A 13323-nucleotide genomic window follows, 5' to 3' on the forward strand; every position below is an offset into this window, starting at 1 on the left:
CTTATCCAACATTCTTAACATCCTTGGGACTTATTTTCTATGCTGTATCTGTGCTCTACTGCCCATTATTATCAATTGTATATTCTTGACCTCACGAATTGTCAAAACCAGGAACAATTGTTTGAGAGTTGGATACTTCCAATGAGTATCTATGAGCATGTTCACTCATTTTGTTTGCTGTGAGATAATTGGGAAAAAAATCTTAGTACAAATAAAAAGTGCAACCAAGACCAAGAAATATACAAAATGCATGTATTCGTTAAATGGAGTATTGAAACAGGCAAAGCAGTGTGTCTGTTGTAAGCTGAACCACAATACGGGGATTGAGGTACTCTTCAGAAAAGTCTGAGCTGGATCAAACTTACAGCAATATCTGCCTGAGGATATGAGGAGCATGAACTGATGTGAGTTATTTAGAAGTCATCAGTCCTCGGTTGTGCACTACAGAAACATGATCTGCAATACCTGATTTTGTCTTTCTCTGAAGAATTGCTGGTTGAACTCATAGTGGGAGGCTATGGAGTACTCCATTCTTTTGCTGTTCTTTTGAGGTGTCTGTGCTTGTAACACACACAGATGGTAAGAAAGAGTACAGTGAAAGGCTGTATATACTCAAACAACTTCCACTCAGCTGAGACACCAGCAAATGTGGATAATAGGGCAAAAACATTAAAAAAAAAAATTAAAAGCTAGTATTGCGTACTTACATGAAACACTTTACTGTGATATTTTGTATCCTAATCTACATATTCTCAAGCCAATCTTGCACCTTAAGGAAGTGTTACTGACCCAATTTTCCATATGTGGCTCCATGTTAGAAATACTTGAGCTAGGTACCAGGTGCAAATGAATTTGTATGCCAGCATGACAAGAGCGCAATGCAGTGGCAACCAGCTGCAATTCTGAAAGTGATATAGGCAGGGTAGCTGAGAGCTGCACTCCGGCCATTCAGCAGGTTTCTGTGTACCTCACTGCATTCATACAGCATAGACATGTCATCTGAGCTTAAGTACTTTTCCAGAACTAAAGGAGTTGTCTCTGGCACAAAAGTAAATGTTATTGATAGAAGAAACTCACCATCACAGCATTGTCAGAGTTCAGAACTGCAGAATTAAAATGGTTGTGAATAAAAGGAAAAGAAAGCGGCCTGAGAATCATGAGTGGCATTATTATCATCAGAGGTGGGAAGTGCCAAAGGTACAACTGGAGGACTGACAATAATGATTCTTCCTGGAATAAATACATTAAGGCTAAACGGCAGTAGAATTCAATGTGACTAAACAAAGCTGAAAAGAACAATGTAAAAGATGTTAAAAAAAAGAAGGCATTTATGAATATTATGACACTAGTGATGTGAAAACGTCTGGCAAAATTAAAAAAAATAAAATGGAAGAACACTAGTACAACTGGCAAAGAGGAGTAGATACTGCACGTAATAGCACCTCAACAGCTTCACGGTATCAGAGATACTGAATGGTAATAGGTATCACGGAGTGGATTTAAAAACTAGAGGAGGGTGTATGTCTGGGTATACCAAATTATCAGAGTTGTTAAATAGCTACTTTGTTTCTGTCTTTTCAGAAGAAGAGGGTGGCGATCTGCTCAAGTCGGGCTTCAGTTTTCCAGGGACGCCAGAGGAGGAGCTAGGTACAGACACCATCTCTCAGATAACTCGTACTGCTTGTACATCCAGGGGCTGAGTGCAGCCGTGGGGGCGAGGAGGCAGGAGGCTGCTCTGGGGCACAGCCTTTCTCCGGCCGCAAAGCCCACGGCAGGCATGGCACCAGGCCGTGGTAATGAGAGCTGCCAAAAAACTCTCAGTCCAGGCCTCCCGGGAATTTCTCACCTGCTCTATAAGGTTAGAGAATCAAAAGCAGAAAAACATCAGGTTTGGGTAACATCCAGGCAACCGAGAATTCAAAAGAAGGTGTTCGAGGAAATTATCAACTTTCCTGCCTTTGTCTTTTTCTTTTTGTCTTATCCCTTAGAGGACATAATAATTGCAGAAAGAGTTTTCAATGTTACCTTTTAAACGTAAAAAAAATAACAGAAGCAAGAAGACATGAGAAACTCATAGAACTCATTTCATGTGTGAAATCTTGATACCTCTGTCTCACAAAGCTAGTAGTAAAATGTCCCACTGGCTTCAGCGTAACCAGATTTATACTTTTTAGATTGTGCAAAATTGAGTTTCTCTTCCCGGAATTTCATATTCAGATTGTCACTGTTTTATGTGAAATCCATCAAAATTTTGATTTATGTGTGATTACTTCATGTGGTTATTTTTGGAAGAGAAATATAGAAAGTGGTTTCTGTGTGTTTGCTAGTTAAAGCTCCCTTTATTCAAAGTGAGCATACTTACATTTCAGAAGTTAGTGTAACAATAATTTTTCTTCTTTTCTGCATATGCTTACATTAATACATTGCAACAGTTTATTTTGTGTTATTAGGATATGTCCTGGTTTCAGCTGGGATAGAGTGAACTGTCTTCCTAGTAGCTGGTACAGTGCTATGTTTTGAGTTCAGTATGTGAAGAATGTTGATAACACTGATGTTTTCAGTTGTTGCTCAGTAGTGTTTAGACTAGAGTCAAGGATTTTTCAGCTTCTCGTGCCCAGCCAGGGCACCTGACCCAAACTGGCCAACAGTGTATTCCATACCATGTGATGTCCCATCTAGTTTAGGAACTAGGAAGTGGGGGGCAGGGATTCGCTGCTCGGGAACTGGCTGGGTGTCGGTCGGCAGGGGGTGAGCAATTGCCCTGCGCATCATTTGTACATTCCAATCCTTTATTACTACTGTTGTCATTTTATTAGTGTTATCATTATCATTATTAGTTTCTTCTTTTCTGTTCTATTAAACCGTTCTTATCTCAACCCAGGAGTTTTACTTCTTTTCCTGATTTTCTCCCCCATCCCACTGGATGGGGGGGAGTGAGTGAGCGGCTGCGTGGTGCTTAGTTGCTGGCTGGGGGTAAACCACGACAGGAAATTTTTTTATTTGACAAGAATATTATAAACTCTCACCCTGACCTTATTGTTGCACACTGATAGGAAGATAAATCATAGTTGCTATATTAAGGAAAAAAAAAAACCCAAACAGTTTGAACAAGGAACATGAATTCAGGCAGTGGATGGCATTATGTTTAAATAATCTCTTAGAACAGGATTTTCTAAAACAAGTAGTGTTGCCACTCAGTTACACTTAAGTCAGGGATTTCCCTAAATATTCAGTGTAGAAATATATGTATTGGACTAGTTTGTCCACTAAATATTAAAAAACAAGTAAAAAAAAAGCTATGGGGTAAGTTCCAAAGATTGGACAGGAGGATGTGTTAAGGAAGACACTGAAGAACCTTCAGGCAGTTTCTGCTTTAATTAAAATAGTGTAAGAGGGAAGACACGGTTAAATATGAGGCTCCCTAGGAATCTCACGAGTGAATCCTATGGAGGAATCATGGAATGAGCACATCTCTCAGCCTTCTTGGACATCTGGGGTTTTTTTCACCCTGCTGCCCCACTTCACAGCACACAGGAAGGAGTTCAGATGCCCCGGGATAGAGTTCATCTCATCTAACAGTTGGAAAGTAATTCAGATGTAGGTGTCTAAACTGTGGGTAGCTGGACTTCCTTTAGAGTCAATGAAGAGTGATAGACTTTTCTAGGTCATAGCAGTTTTGGCCTACTTTAGAAGCTTAACCTAGGGTGAGATGAATCATGCCCTAGGAGTATGTCAGAATTGTTCTCCTTCCCATTTGGTTGAGAAAGAACTGCAGGATTTCTGAAGCCAGAGTAAATGATGTATAAGTAAGTCAATAGTATTAAATGTCAGGAGTCTACAGGAGTAAGGACCCTCATATGAAACAGGCAATCAAAGATTAACACAAAGATATGCGCTAGACTGATCAATCATACAGCACCCTGATTAGGAAGAAGATGGGGGATTAGTCAACAGAAATGAGGAACTAGAAAGTAAAAAACAAGAATAAAATCACAACCAGACTACAAAGAAACTAAGCTGCTTTCAAAAACTTCAGCTATTTATGGCCAGAGGACTAGAAAAAAAAAATAAGCTAAAAGCAAGGAAAGATCTGTCCTTGCTCCTAAATTTTGGGTGCCTATTGGAGTCCTCTGAAAGTAAGTACCAAAGATCACTAGGCAACGAATGGAGAGAGGTGGATGGCTTTAATATTTTGAGAAGGAAATCCTGTCCTCCTGACTTAGTTGCCAAACTGTAGATGGCCAAAATGGGTTGACTGGATACCATCAGTAATGTAAAACCATATGATGTCCCATTCTCCCTTAGAGAGAATCACTTTAAACCAAGAAGGAGCATACTATGGAAGATAGAAATTAGGAAGACGTTTATAAAAGTTTTGAGATAGTCAGTGAAGTTCAGTGTAGACAAGCTCTGTAGTTACAGCTGTGCTCATGATTAATGCCTCTACAGACAGCTGGGACATATCTGTCTGTCTGTCCCCTGGTGTTGTGTTCCATTACTTGAAGATTTGAGTTCAAATCCATGGACTGAACATAACATTAGTGAAAAAGCTACAAACTATTAAATCTTTCTCAATTGTCATTTTTTCTTGCTGTTGCACATGTATAAAGTTAAATATTCATTGGAGAGAAATCTGAATCTGGGTAGATACTCTAATCACTGGGCTATGGTGATGAGCTCTCTCTGTGTATATATATACCACAATGACTATGTAATTATTTTGTATGAACAGCCTCAGTCTAAAGGAATGCTACAGGCATTCATTCCTGAAAAAGACACAGGAAGGGCTTTTCTTGAGAAGTAAAATAATTGCCCCAAGTCAAGGCAGAGTAGAGATGATGATATCCTTTAAGGTAGCTCTAACTGCAGGGTCATTCATTATTCTAGACTCTCGTACCTGCTCACTGTCCCAAGGAGCTTCAAGTTACAATCTCTCTGGTACTGAAAAATCTCTGGCTCCAGGCCCTTATTTGTAAAATGGGTTTAATATTTCCTAGTGAGGTTTCAGAGCTTTGGTGGGGATTAATTAATGTTTGCACAGTATCTCACCAGAATGAAAATGCTGAATAGTCACTAAAGAATATTAATACAATGATCCACTGCTTTAATTGGGAAAAGGTATCAGGGGATGGGACTGATCTCAACTCTTTTACATTATTGATTCTATAAAAGACCTCATTAGTTAAAACAGGCAGAAATGCAATAGATTCCTTCAAAAAAAGCTTATCCAAGCATTCATAGTCTGTCCTCAAGAGCAATATTTCATAGCTTTTCCATTACCATTTATTTGTTAACAGAGTTCAGGGTGATAAGTATTGTCATGGTTACAAGAGTCACACTCACACCAAAAGCTCCTATTTTGTTCACTAGGAATATCTCAAATAACCTGATAAAGGTAGCAGGGTGTGGTGGTAGGAGCAGGAGATCAGACATGCATGATCTTAGGCAGCTCACTCTAAGCCTCATGGAAACTGGAATTCTTCCAATTCCAAGCTTACTTCTAGCTGGTGGTTATAAAATCTGAACAATGTTAATGTATGAGAAAATAAACATTTGATGAAACTACTCTTTTCTATGCAAACTGGAAACTTCTCACAGTCTTATTTACTTTAGGCATGCATAGGGTAAAGCAACAATTTGCTTTGTGCATCAAAACCAAATAGTACAATCTTAATAAGAAACATATGCAAAATATGCCATCTTTAAATGGCATTCAAGTAGTAAATGAAACACGTGAACAGGGAAGATGGGATGAACTTTTCTTTAAACATAGATTTTAATATGTAGTACATGTACAGAGTAAAGGGGGAAAAATAGATTACTGAAAAATTATTTCAAATCCTTTTTATAGGTAAGGAAAACATTTATTTTAGACAAGTTTGACACAGCTTCTAATGTTAAGCAAAGAAAAAGAACTCACACTAAAGGCTTTTGTTTCAGTAAATTACTGTTTTCTCTTCAGGAAAGGATATTGAGTTGATGTTAAAAAAAAAAAGGTTAAAACCTATAAAACAGGTTGCAGTTACTAATAATGCTGTTAACCTGCCCCACTTGCAAAGTAAACTGTAAGGGAGTTTAAGGGCAGGTTACAAAACTGCATTTTTATTTCACAGTTGTTGCAGTTGTGCTTTTGATTAATTGGTACGGTTCAAGTGTCAGACAGTAACTCATGGTTATTCAATCACTGTTGATTGCATGATCATGCCTTTGGGACCTTCTGTGTTGAAAGGAAGAAAGGATGTAGCCATTCTTGAAATTAAAAAAAAAGGCCTGACTTTCCCGTCTGTCTGTCTTTCTACCTAATTATTCAGCCTTCTTCAGTGCAGTCAGTGTCTGAACACTTTGCACTTTTCATGGGTTTTAGCTTCATACAACAGGCACGACAGGAAATTTTCCCAAGGACAGACAAGGGGTTGGCAGTGGGCGCTTGGCTCTCCTCTGTGCCAGCTCCATGCCTCGGTCCACCTTCCCCCAGAGCATCCAGGGACGGTTAAATAGCTGTAGACTTTGACTGGAGCTGGTGGGACTTCAGTCAGACACAGAATAAACTGCTACAGTGACACTGTAATTAGCAGGCACAGTAACAAATACTTTATTTTAAATTCTTAGATGGGCATTATCCCAGAGGCTGAATGTTTTCCGTGCGTTCTGACACTAGCCCTCAGAGGTACAGCAGTTACTTTTATTCTTGTGCTATGGGGAACTGAGGTAGGGAGTCTACAAGAGATATTCACGAAGGTTAACTTGAACCCAGCAAGGCAAGATCAAGCCTCTCAGTGGCCACTGTCATCACTTCCCATGGCCTTATCCTGGACCACACAAAAAATTTGTGGCTGGACAGGAAATCTTGACTGCAGATTTCCCAAGTTAATCCTCTATGCACAGGACTATCTTCCTTCCATATAATAAAAATATGTAGACACGTGGTTTGGTATGGAGAGATAAAAGTCTTTTTAAACTTACAGGAGGTTTTTAAATACCAGATGCCCTGGTATGTCTGTGTGTCACCATCTTACTTGCTTATTTTGACTAGCTGAACAGATACTGCAAAAGATAACCTTTTTTTTTAAGATTCTGTCATACCTCTAAATAATTCTACTTCAAATCCTTCCTTTTCCTGTACCCATAAACTGTAGTATAGAAGTTTACTGATGTGATAATCGAGACCACAGAAGATGTTAATGAAATAATGGGGAATGTTTTTCAGAAAATAAATTTTGAATTTTAAATTCCTTTTAGTTATGCTTTCAGTCATAGGACAAAATCATATCATATGGCCTGAGCATCATATAGAAGCATGTTAACTATCCTGCTTTTTAATTATAGGCTGTTGGCACCAAACACTTACTAAAAATTAAACACCTCCTAATGTCAGATAACTCTGCAAAAATCCCATTAGGCCCAAGGTCAATTCACAAACAGGAGAAGATATTTGTAAGGATGTAAAATTGATCAAATAGGTTAGTTGTTATTATTTATTCATCCATTTCTACTACAGACTACAAGGGGTTTACACATTCGCTACTTTGCCAAGAAGCAAATATTTTTGTTCTAAATGATTTGTGCATTCTGACAGGGCTATCCAGCTGAGGAGGCTTGTAAATTCAGTTCCAGAGGGAATACCTTTTTTTTCCAAATTGGGAAGCTTCATCCCATTGTTAGACCACATCTGGACTACTGTTTCCAATGTCTGCACTGGAACGAATGAAAGACCTTCCTGAGGAAAAGAGAGAGAGAGAAGAAGTGGGGAGAAGGTGAAACAGCTTGAGTGAAGTTTCACACTTGGGATGTGGGGTGTTAGCACAGGAGGGACATTTTTTCTCCCTCATGCCCCTCTGACCTCTGTAACACCTGGGTGCACAGTTGATCCACATTTTCTTTCCCATAGAGAGTGCAACGGCTGCAATGGAGACGGGAGACTGACTTATCTGGCTGCTTCGCCATGCCTGCCTTCTTCACTGTGTGTCTTCACTGTATTTTCTCCTTTCAATAGGATAAAATGTGCAGCCTTTTACATGTATTCCCGTGACGGGCAGCTTAAATGATGTGCTCTCTGTTTCCTCAGAAAAAAGTTACTGTGCTTTACCTCCACATTCATTATAGGCTGCTTAGGCTCTATGGAGGGCAGGACAATTCGTATTGGCACAGCCAGGGTGGTGGGGATACTTACAGCGTGGAGGTACACGACCACGGCTGTCTCTCACAGTGCTGGCCACATAGGTCGCTGATTCAGTCTGTCTTCCTAAGGGGATTTGCACTAGTGTAACTAGGGCAGCAGGCTAAACACCAGCAAATACTGCTAATACAGTTCAGACTTTCACTGGTGAGTTCAGTTGTCCCCTTTCATTGTGAATTTCTTGTGCAATTCTGTTCAGTTTTTTCCATCTTTTTACAAAGTCACTTCTCTTCATAAATAATCAGACGGCAGCATATTAAGATGCCCTGTCTCAACCTTGCCAAGGGTGTGGGTACTCACGCCACCACCTCGTCCCAGGAGCAGGGTTCACGGTTTGACCCTTCACTGCCGCATGGAAAATCTGGGTGCTCATGGTTGCGGGAAAATGCAATTAATATTTGCAATGTTTCTCATGGACCCAAACCAGAGCTCAGCCAGGCAGAAAAGAGATGGCACCCTGATTTGAAAAATTCCCAGTCTGAAGGATATGGAAAGAGGGAGATTTTCTGCCTGTTGCTATGGCAACAGGTTTAAAAGGGAACTTGTCACCAGGCTGCTGTTTCTTCCTGCACCCCATAGGAAAATCAGGAGGAGACCTCCTCCGTCTCAGTGGGTTGAGCTGAGCAGAAAAGTTCACAATACAATGACAAAGCAGCAAGAGGCAGCGCCAAGGGTGTACAGCTGAGCAGATAATGATGAACTCCAAAAAGTGAAAGAAATAATTGTTTTGGGTCAGACCAAGGCTGAAACTCTGAAATTTTTGGTGAATCAAAAGGCTGCAAAGAACTGATGCTGAAGCAAACAGAAAATCGAGTCATTTTCTTCAGTTCTGACAATTTAAAAGCTATATTGAATGTTTTTTTAAAAAAAGTAAAGGGGATTTTCAAATAGTAAGGTATTTTAAATTGAACGGTCGTATGTTCTGTGGCAATAATTAATGCTTGTGAAAATTAATGCTCAGATTATTTCTTTCCCAGAAGAGCACTCTATAAAATAAGTAAAATCTTTAAAATATATCTATGTTTTAAAGAAATAATAAAAGGCAATTTAGAAGGAATGTATGATAAATAGTTTTGCTTAGATATAGAAACATTAGTTCTTGCAGTCTCCTCAGTATTACAGAGGATGGTAAACTTCCTTCATGATATGTCATCATAACTAAAGGGCAAATTCAGAAGAATTCCAGAAACACTAAGCAAAAAAAAAAAAATCATTCAAGGAGAAAGTTCATCAATATCAGCATTATTTCTTTTGTTTGATATTCATTTAAGAGTCAATTATAAGTATTTCTTATTAGAAAAGAAACCTTGGAGAGTTTGTAGTTCCATTCAGCTGAATAGTTGGTCCAAGTGGTTTGGATCTATGGGATTAAATCTTAGCCCCTGCACTATCAATGGCAGTATTTCAGCAGAGCTGGTTTCACCCTTTCGTGCCATCATCTTTCTGGCTGGGGACCCATCCAGACTTCTAACACATTTATTCCAATCCAGCATGAATTGTGCTTTCTGTAAAACACAGCCCTGATTAGAGGTGATCCTCCTCAAGTGACACCAGGATTCATAGGTGAACTGACCAAGAGCTTTTCTGAGCAAATGTTTAGAACTAACCCCAACCTCAGTGAGGTTAATGGGAGATTTGTCATTGCCATCAATGGGACAAGGATTTCCCTTTTACTTCTAGAGTCGTGTGTAGATTTCTGCGTATATCTTTGAGCTGTACAACCCGATTACTTTGGCTTTCTTTAATTGCTGAGAAAATTGTTGCAGTTTTAATGACACCAGGGGAAACTGATTGTCTCCTGCATTTGACCTAGTAACTGCAAGCAGCAAAATCTTCTCCTTTAGGAAAAGTCCATAAAGCCAGGCACAATAAGGAACAAAAGAAGTTTAATGGTGTTGGGCTTGCTTTTCTGGTCTGTATTTGGAAGCATTATAACCAATTTTCTTATAACCATTTGTTCAATGATATTCACTTAGTGAAGCCCCGGTTGACTCCTTACAGCTGTATTTCTCCAGAAGAAAGCTTACATGTTAGTTAATTTAGGTCAATCTAATCCTGATACTTTATATTTTTTTCAAAAGCTTCACTGATCATACAGATTCTGTGGCAAAATATTAGTCATAAGTCATTTTGTGGACTTATATCTGTCACAGAACTGTTGAAAAGGTGAATAGTGGCAACGTACTTCAAACTTGAAAAGCACTGTGAAGGTCTGTGTGCTACATAACAATCAATAATAGGACATCGTACACTGCAAGTCAATGGAAATTTTTGCACCGTCCTGAGGACTCCCTGCATCCCTCCACTCCAAACTCTGGAGCCTCTTGCAAATCCTATATTGCCTCTCATGGATTTCTGTCCTGTCCTTTGTCATGGTATGGGCACGATATTGTGCCTCTCATCCTCCCCATACAGTCCACGTGCCCATTCTTCCACGCATAAGATGTGGGATGTCATCATCCCTCAAATCCTGTTTCCACATTTCTCCTTTTTCACATATGGCACGCCCTGTTCTCCATGCCGTGCAGTCAGTGTTGTAACCCTGCTTTAACAGGGTCCTGGTCACAGCTTTCCCCAGTGATCACAATGCTCTGTGCTTTTCTTCCTCCCAGTATACTGGGCTATGTGTCCCCTGAAATTCAGTACTCCCACCTCCCACCCAGCCACCTCAGAGGTCCCATTCTCACTCATCAACGGTTATTCTGCACTCCTTCTACAATATACCCTTTTCTCTGATCATGCTTATTTATCTCAGACATAAATCCCTTGGGATGTTGGATTGCCAGTCTACTAATCTCTGTTTGAAAGATGGATGGAGCTGAAGTCAGAGAATTGTGCTGAACAACATGATTGGGTGCCATCAAATATTTGTTCCACCTGCAGACATCTGCGTCAGTGCTCAAAACTGTGACTGTACTGAATAAATGGCAGCGCTCCATGTGCTCCTTACTTCTCCCTCTGGGTTTTCTGACTTTGCTCCAAATTGGTTTGTTCTGGTCACTGATGCTGTTTTAGGAAGAGAATTTGCATGTCCATTTTTATCTAAAACGGGAGTTAAAACTGTCTTACCCTCGGTCATTACTTGTCATGTGGTTCCACTGAATTAGCTTGGGCTGTCAAATCATTTTCCATGTTTTAGCATTAGACATGTGCCTCAGATCACTTATATTTATATATTGATGATGTAGTTTTCCGCATCGGAACTTGTCATCCACAGCTTTTGCTGTAGTCAGCAGAGAGAAATATGTACATTAAGGGTGGTATTCATCTGACGTTTTTTAGATATGTACTTCAGGCTGAGATGAATCATGCCAGTTTCTCACGCTCCAAAATAAAACCATGTCCAGGTGGCATATTTGTAACAATCTTTGGCCCATGTTATTCTTGAAATCATATCTATATATTGGTTGGAGGAGTCCTATTTACATAGTATGAAACTATGATGGCAACAGTTTAACTGTATGGACTGATCACATCCTCTCGCTCTGTTTAGTCTGCTAGTAGAAGCACAGCCATACGTGCCTACCACAAGGACCGCTCAGCATCCTGAATAGAGAGGTATTTCATTTTCAGGCTTAAGTGTCAGAACAAGACAGGAATGCACGTGCAGCCCATGGCTAGTGTTTGTTTGACAGCCTCGGGCATTTTGGTGTTTGGCTTTAGGTCCTCAGAACTGCCGACTTCTCTCCTTCGACTGGGTGCATAAAGCACCTTGTTGCAATAGTCCTGAGAGAGCCAATATTACTTATTTTTGAGGAGATGCTACCCCTCAAAGTTTGATATTTCAAGTAAGCAGTGTGAGATGTTAGATAGGAATTCACAGATAGGTGAATGCGCTGCATGCAGTGCACATGCATCCACTCACTATAATGGAAAATACATGTCATCTTCTAAAGCTGGAGGTTAAAGTCAGGTAGTCAGCCAATTTTGCAATTTTATGTAAATTTTATACAAGGTGTTGTGCTACATAAATAGGTTGGAAATCTCATGAGACCACAATAGCAGCTTAAGGCATTTCCAGAATTTCTTCCTTGCACTTGGCAGGTTAGTCACTCTTCTCAATCCCTGGAAATATTCATTTTCAAGGTTAAAATAAAACAGAGAAAAATACTATAAGAAGTTAATGAAGAAACAGTGCTCATCTAAGGCTACTTACTGCAGTCCTTGGGCAGACATATCTCCAGCTAAAACATTTTATTTATGCATTTTAATATTTATTATATACTTATTTGATTAATGTATTTGTTTTTACACTATTTAATATTTGTATTAGTTATAGGTTAGACTGTGGGTATATTTTATTCATAATACATTGCAGCACCAATTGAACTGAGTGAAACAGCACAATGCAGCAGTCTGGTTTTCTACACCACATCTTTTTGAAAGCTAGATTAGGTATCTCTTTTCAGCAATGCATTTTCCTGGTTACACTACGCAAAAGAGCTGTTTCTTCTCCAACGAAAACAGCACAAATGTTTCAGATGGGTAAGCAGTTTACCAAGGGGCTTATAAGGTTAAAGCAATTTAAATTAATGTCTCAATAGAAAAAGAAGTGCTTTGTGAAAAAATAAATAAATAAATCAGTATAAGCAAAAATCAGGCACCATTTAGTAGTTCCAGGACTTATTATTATGCTCCAAAAGCTTGCTTTCAATACGTAACACACAGAAAGATTTGTACAAAAAGATTTGTGGAGACAAGCACTCCTTTTGAATGTCAAAGAGGTTTCCAGTATTTTTACATTGATTCTCTTTAGCAAAGAGCAGTGTTCCAGGAACTCTAGAGATGCACAGCCCTTATTTTTCATTGCTTAAAGGTTTTTAGCCCTTTTGCCTGAGAACATTAATGCTAATTCTAATTCATTATTTCAAACAATATTCTTGGTCCTTGAACCTCTCTTTCTTCCCTGGATGCTGACTGGCACAAGAAAGAAGCTTGACTGCTCTAGAAATTGTGGCCAGTCCCTGAAGACAGGCAAACTAACATCTGCTTGGAGTAAGAGAGCAACTCTTTCAGCATCAGAAAGTCCAAAAGCGGGAAAAGACATGACATAGCTGGGAAAGAGTTGAAATATACAGGAAGGGATGCAGAAGTCCTTCCATCTGTCAAGGTTAAAGATTGACTTATATCTGTACAGTAGTCTTGGA

The 13323-nt window shown here is 39.4% G+C and overlaps 1 protein-coding gene across 1 annotated transcript in view; it reads left to right on the forward strand.

The window, feature by feature from the left end:
* Nucleotides 1-1586: 1586 nt before the first annotated feature.
* Nucleotides 1587-13323, forward strand: part of DLGAP2 (discs, large (Drosophila) homolog-associated protein 2) — a 101162-nt gene continuing 89425 nt past the window's right edge. The window contains exon 1 of the mRNA XM_010566733.1: nucleotides 1587-1647. The gene's annotated coding sequence lies outside the window, so the exon portion shown is untranslated. The remainder of the gene's footprint in view (nucleotides 1648-13323) is intronic.

This window comes from Haliaeetus leucocephalus, unplaced genomic scaffold (genome assembly GCF_000737465.1).
Source record: "Haliaeetus leucocephalus isolate CR32 unplaced genomic scaffold, Haliaeetus_leucocephalus-4.0 Scaffold217, whole genome shotgun sequence".
Classification (NCBI taxonomy): domain Eukaryota; kingdom Metazoa; phylum Chordata; class Aves; order Accipitriformes; family Accipitridae; genus Haliaeetus; species Haliaeetus leucocephalus.